Source organism: Podarcis bocagei (genome assembly GCF_964188305.1).
Source record: "Podarcis bocagei genome assembly, chromosome: W".
Classification (NCBI taxonomy): domain Eukaryota; kingdom Metazoa; phylum Chordata; class Lepidosauria; order Squamata; family Lacertidae; genus Podarcis; species Podarcis bocagei.
The window spans coordinates 39,989,131-39,996,245 of NC_138131.1; the positions used below are offsets into that span (position 1 = coordinate 39,989,131).

The 7,115-nt window shown below is 47.3% G+C and overlaps 1 pseudogene across 1 annotated transcript; it reads right to left on the reverse strand.

The window, feature by feature from the left end:
• Window positions 1–1,979: 1,979 nt before the first annotated feature.
• Window positions 1,980–4,382, reverse strand: LOC308578187 (UDP-N-acetylglucosamine--peptide N-acetylglucosaminyltransferase 110 kDa subunit pseudogene; annotated as a pseudogene). The gene is made up of 2 exons: window positions 4,203–4,382; window positions 1,980–2,105 (listed from the first exon to the last, which is right to left on the reverse strand). The product of its transcript is annotated as a UDP-N-acetylglucosamine--peptide N-acetylglucosaminyltransferase 110 kDa subunit pseudogene (transcript).
• Between the last annotated feature and the right edge of the window lie 2,733 nt (window positions 4,383–7,115).

The following is a 7,115-nucleotide window of genomic DNA, read 5'->3' on the forward strand; positions in this document are numbered from 1 at the left end:
AGATGGGGGACACCTGGCTTGAGAGCAGTACATGTGAAAAGGATCTAGGAGTCTTGGTTGACCATAAACTTGACATGAGCCAACAGTGTGACGCAGCAGCTAAAAAAGCCAATGCAATTCTGGGCTGCATCAATAGGAGTATAGCATCTAGATCAAGGGAAGTAATAGTGCCACTGTATTCTGCTCTGGTCAGACCTCACCTAGAGTATTGTGTCCAGTTCTGGGCACCACAATTCAAGAAGGACACTGACAAACTGGAACGTGTCCAGAGGAGGGCAACCAAAATGGTCAAAGGCCTGGAAACGATGCCTTATGAGGAACGGCTAAGGGAGCTGGGCATGTTTAGCCTGGAGAAGAGGAGGTTAAGGGGTGATATGATAGCCATGTTCAAATATATAAAAGGATGTCACATAGAGGAGGGAGAAAGGTTGTTTTCTGCTGCTCCAGAGAAGCGGACACGGAGCAATGGATCCAAACTACAAGAAAGAAGATTCCACCTAAACATTAGGAAGAACTTCCTGACAGTAAGAGCTGTTTGACAGTGGAATTTGCTGCCAAGGAGTGTGGTGGAGTCTCCTACTTTGGAGGTCTTTAAGCAGAGGCTTGACAACCATATGTCAGGAGTGCTCTGATGGTGTTTCCTGCTTGGCAGGGGGTTGGACTCGATGGCCCTTGTGGTCTATTCCAACTCTATGATTCTATGATTCTCTTCTCATGAGGTGGCCAAAGTCTTGGAGCCTCAGCTTCAGGATGTGTCCTTCCAGTGAGCACTCTGGGCTGATTTCCTTCAGAATGGATAGGTTTGATCTTCTTGCAGTCCATGGGACTCTCAAGAGTCTCCTCCAGCATCATAATTCAAAAGCATCAATTCTTCGGCGATCAGCCTTCTTTATGGTCCAGCTCTCACTTCCATACATCACTACTGGGAAAACATAGCTTTTACTATACTGACCTTGTTGGCAAGGTGGTGTCTCTGCTTTTTAAGATGCTGTCTAGGTTTGTCGTGAGATGATTACCCCTCCTTTATTGCCTGTTCCGGGTTGCCCAACCACTACCCCAGAGTCCTCTCTTGGCAGATCAAGAGGAGCAGGTGACGGCAAAGGCGGCCGGGTTTTGAGCTGGGGCAGTCAGAATAAGGTCCACTCTCGATTCAAAACCCTCAAATGTATTTGATATCATTGATTTTTCATTTCTATTCCTTGCAGATCATCTCGTTGTTTTATTGCTACAACCAAGGGCTGATGCAAATTAAGAGGATAATGATAATAATAATAATAATAATAATAATAATAATAATAATAATAATAATAATAATAATAATAATAATAATAATAATAAACTTTTATTTGTATCCTGCCCTCCCCATCCGAAACCGGGCTCAGGGAGGCTAACACCAAATATGTAAAACTGGTATAAAATCAAGCAATAACGAAATTACCTCCTGAAAACAAGCCAGGATCAAATTCAAATCCAATTAGATGGCTTTCCGCAGGATTAGGGTTGGGAACAGTAAACGCTCATCAGGCCCAACTCTTATATGGGCCTGTGAGAACACTGGGAGGCCTCTTTCATACTAGTCCTTACACAAAAAGAGAAGGGGAGTCAGGTTGAACCAAAGGCCCGGCGGAACAACTCCATCTTACAGGCCCTGCAGAAAGATGTCAGATCCCACAGGGTCCTGATCTCTTGTGGCAGAGAGTTCCACCAGGCCGGGGCCAAGGCTGAAAAGGCCCTGGCCCTGGTCGAGGCCAGCCTAATCTCCCTGAAGCCCAGGACCTCTAACATTTTTTTATTTGCAGACTGTTAGATCCTCCGTGGAGAGGCGGTCCTAGGCTGTATTCATTCGTTTGGCCCAACGTGGGGCTCGTACCCATGACCCCAAGATTCAGAGTCTCAGCGCTCTGCCGCCTGAGCTACTCACACAGCTGCCCTCTTGTGCACCTCACCTCAAATTTGTCCGAATTGTGCATGCCTGGGATTCACTGCATGAGATGGGAGGTGGGGTGGTTCCCAAAGTCAGAGCTCATGTAGCCAACGCGGAGCCGGCCCTCACTGCCTTTCAGGTCCTTGGGGTGCTCGTAAGGCGGCTTGTGGAGCACGTTGATCTAGCAAGGGGATTCAAGAAAGCCGGGTTACGGAAATGACATGGGGGTGGGGGACATGAGGCCACATCTTTGAAGTTGTTCCAATGTTACAAATATACATACCTTTGACTTGACAGCCCAAGAAAGACACGCAGAAAATCTATGCTTTAACCGACTCTCCTCATTCCGCCATTTGAACGAATTTGGGCTCCACCTCCCTCCATGAGCCAAGAAGCAGGAAGTCATGTAGGCAGCAGGAACAGGGCATCCCGCCAGAATTCCCCAAGCCTGAGAGCACATACACGGCACCCCACCGAGGGAGGGACCAAGGGGGCAACCATAGACATCTGCCAAGGCAGTTTAGCAAGGCAGGTGTTCTGAATGCCCATCTCCAGACAAGTCCAGTGGGAAAGGACGTGTCAAGAGTTTTATTGTTCTTTCAGTGATGGAGATTTAAGGGGTCTGATAAAGGGACCTCATAGTGAATGCATAACCCTTGTATACCCCTCCTCATTTGTGATGTGCTAGTGATGTAGTGATGATGTATCAACGATGCTGCTTGAAGTGTATTCTGGGGGGAAGAAGGAAGTTTTAAAAGTTGACATTGCCCCATGCTCGGGGTTCTTACTCCTGGGCAGACCTGTGGTGCAACAGTAAGAATCATGGTCTACTGACCACTGTTTTGCTCCAAATTACCGGGCTGGGACTTCCTCCTTTTACTGACAGCATGGACCCATGGGGGACAAGTGCCCCGGTGAGCTAGGCTGTCAAGGAGTCACTCACCCTGGAATTTTTTCGCTTAACAGCCATTGGCGCCAATACAGAGCAGGCTTCCTAAACCTTGGCCCTCCAGCTGTTTTCAAACTACAGTGCCCATCATCCCTGACCACTAGACCTGCTAGCTAGGGACCATGGAGCTGTAGGCCAAAAGCATCAGGAGGGCCAAGGTTGAGGAAGCCTGATAGAGAGCTCTACCTCTCTTTCAAATCAGAGCCGGCAAAGGCGGTGGAGTTCCTGCGCGGGTGCCTCGAGGCGGTTGGAGGGTGGATGGCAGCTAACTGGTTGAGGTTGAATCCTGACAAGACTGAAGTTCTGTGGTGTGTGGGCGGGTGGGGGGGACTCCCTGGTCCTGAACGGGGCAACTGTGCCCCTGAAGGACCAGCTGCACAGTCTGGGGGTCATTTTGGACCCATGGAGGCACAGGTCTGTTCTGTGTCCAGGGCAGCTCTATCTGGGATGCAGGATAAGACCCTCCCTGCCCACGGACTCTCTTGCCAGAGTGGCGCATGCTCTTGTTATCTCCAGCTTGGACGACTGCAATGCGCTCTATGTGGGGCTACCTTACTGCAATTAATCCAGAATGTGGTAGCCAGACTGGGGGCCGTGAACAGCCGCAGAGACCACATAACACCAGTCTTGAAAGACCTGCATTGACTCCCAGTACGTTTCCGGGCACAATTCAAAGTGTTGGTGCTGACCTTGAAAGCCCTAAACAGCCCAGCAGATGAAACTTTCCTCTGGTTGTCAATATTAAGAGGATGCCAGCAAGATCAAACCTTTCTGTAAAATAAAGGATTTAAATCCAGTCTGACTGAGACCACATACCACCGGTCCCAAGAGATCTGCTTTGGCTCCCAGTACGTTTCCAAGCACAATTCATAGTGTCGGTGCTGACCTTGAAAGCCCTCAATGGCCTCGGCCCAGTAGACCTGAAGGAGCATCTCCACCCCGGACACCGGGGTCCCTCTCCCGAGGGCCTTCTGGCGCTTCCCTCCCTGCAAGAAGCCAAGTTACAGGGAAGCAGGCAGAGGGCCTTCTCGTGGTGACGGCCGCCCTGTGGAACGCCCTTCCATCAGATGTCAAAGAAATAAGCAATTATCTCACTTTTAAAAGACATCTGAAGGCAGCCCTGTTTAGGGAAGTTTTTAAATATTTAATGCTGTCTTGTGTTTTTAATATTTGGTTGGCAGCCACCCAGAGTGGCTGAGGATACCCAGACAGATGGGCAGGGTAGAAATAATAAATTATTATATATTATTATATATCCAAAGCCAACATGAAAGCATTCAAACTCTGACGGAACGGAGCGGCGCACACCTCTTCACAGCATAGACCCACCTTGTCCAGGCAAAGGTTCCCATGTCTCTCGGCAATAGCCTTTCGGAAGCCGTGAGACAGTGGATACAGCATGCTGTGATGCGGGTGCACCGAAGGGAGCCGGTTCTTCTCCAGCTGGTCAGCCACAATACTGACAAGCTTCTTCATTCTCTCGTCATAATCGGTCCAATCACAGACGATCTGAAAGGGGGCAAAGAAAACCAGGGTTCTAGATTCAGGTAGGTAGCCGTATTGGTCTGATGAAGTCAAAATATATTAAAATTGTCCAGTAGTGCCTTACAGACCAACAAAGTTTGTTCTTGGTATAAGCCAGGCACCCCAAGCCTTCGGCCCTCCAGATGTTTTAGACTACAATTCCCATCATCCCCGACCACTGGTCCTGTTAGCTAGGGATCATGGGAGTTGTAGGCCAAAACATCGGGGGGGGGGCGCAGGTTGGGGATGCCTGATATAAGCTTTTGTGTGCATGCACACTTCTTCAGATACACTGAAGCGGAAGTCCCCAGACCCTGATATACAGAGGGAGAAGTCCCCAGACCCTGCTATATAAGAGTAAGGAGAAGCCCCCAGACCCTGATATATAGTGGGAGGGTGAGTTGGGGTTTTTCTCCGAAGGGTAGTAGGAGTCAATGGGTATGGTCCACCTGCTGGCAACTGTGAATGACTAAAAAAACAAGGGATGGTACACAGATGACCTGAAATAGTTTTAGGATATGTAATGAGACACAGTCGTCCACAGGTTGACCATACCGATTGAGTCCTACTACCGTTCAGAGAAATACCCCGCCCCACCCTCCCTCTAAATATCAGGGTGTGGGGACTTCCGCTTCAGTGTATCTGAATAAGTCTGCCTGCACATGAAAGCTTAGACACAGAACAAACTGAGTTGGTCTCTAAAGTGACATTGGACAATTCCTGAATTAGGTGACGCTTTTACCATTACCGTGGTACCTTGGGACTCAAACGCCTCGGTTCCCAAATGCCGGAAACCCTGGGAGTGTTGGCCCTTAAAACTCTGCCTCACCTGCAAACAGTGCGCCAGGTTGCAGTAAGTGTCAGGAAAATCCGGCTTCAGTTTCAAGGCGGTGCGGTACGAAGCAATTGCCTCTGGGATGTTTCCGGAATCCTAGAAAGGGAGGGATATTTCAGCAATTGCCACTAGCTTTTTTTCTCAACCATCAAAACCAAAGATGAAGAACAGACAGAAGGCACGATGATCCACACCTGGTAGACTTATAAAGTAACATTCAACAATCATTGGAATAGAACAGGGGTCGGCAAACTTTTTCAGCAGGGGGCCGTCCACTGTCCCTTAGACCTTGTGGGGGCCAGACTAGATTTTGGGGAGGGGGAAAAAGGAACGCATTCCTATGTCCCACAAATAACCCAGAGGTGCATTTTAAATAAAAGGACACATTATACTCGTGTCAAAACATGCCGACTCCCGGCTAGATTGAGAAGGCCATGGGGCCGTAGTTTGCCTCCCCATGCTATAGAATAATATTGAGTATCAGCATGTAAAAATTCAATAGAAACCTACTCTTAACAATTACAATAAATTGTAATTAATCGTACAATAAATGAATATTACAATGAATGATTATTGTAATTGATCATAGAATAAATGTTACAATAAATGGTTATAAAACAATGGCAAGTCACAGTGTCTACAATAGCCGCAGCGAGAATCTTAACAGACAAAGGATGGAAAGGAGAATCCCATCCCTACTAAGTTGGCGTAGCTAGCAAAAAGGCTAAAATACGCAGAATTAGCAAGATTATAATACAGGCAGAATTACGAGAGGTTTTGGAAGAAACATTTCATAGAGAACAGGACACTTGCAGAGTACAGTGGTACCTCTGGATGTGAATGGGATCCGTTCCGGAGCCCCGTTCGCATCCTGAAGCGAATGCAACCCGCATCTGCACGTCGCAATTCGCCGCTTCTGCGCATGACATCATTTTGAGGGTCTGTGCATGCGGCGAAACCCGCAAGTAACGTGCTCCGTTACTTCTGGGTCACTGCGGAGCGCAACCCAAAAATATTCATCCTGAAGCATATTTAACCCGAGATAGGACTGTATTGTCTAAATTTACAGGGGTGCCCAAATTTTCCCAAAGAGGGCCAGATTTGACATGAGGGCGGGGCAAATTTGTTGAGCTGTTTTAGGATTTAACCCCAAGGTTGTTGAGCTCTTTTTAGGATTGAAGTTGTTGAGCATTTGGGGGGGGGGGGTTGCCCCAGTAAGTAAACCAGGTTACGCTCCCCGGCCACACGCTGGACATGTGTGGTCTAAAAAAAAATGTTGGGAAAATTTAAATTCTTTGGCAGGTGTGGATTGACAAAGGACAGCAGGAAATATGACAAAACCAATGCATTTTGAGATCTAGGAGAGACGAGCAAAAGGGCGCCATCGGAAATGTGACGTAGGGGTGATTGGAAGTCACAATGAGATTTTTGGGTGTGGAACTCCACCATACTTTCCGTCTATATAAGCCACCCTCTATTTGGGGGGGCTCAAATTTAAGAAAATGAGCCATTCACCCACCCAATCACCCGTATAAGACCTCCCCCCCCCATTTTTATTTCAAAGTAAAAATAGCAATTTTTTCATTTTCCTTTTAAAAAAATTATTTACAAACAAACACATAGACACAAAACAAAATTCGTATTACCCTACCACCCAAAATTTCAGACATTAAAACCACCCTCGTGGCTTCCCTCCACCGCCCCTCACCCTCCTATATAATATTTCACATTGCCATTTTTATTTCCCCCCTATTTATTTATTTATTTTTGATTTCATTTTACATGCTAGTTGCCGTACATTTTCAACACTATACATTACATATATGGATTCCCCACATCTAACCCTATACACAACTCAGCATTTACCCAAATACCCACGTGAC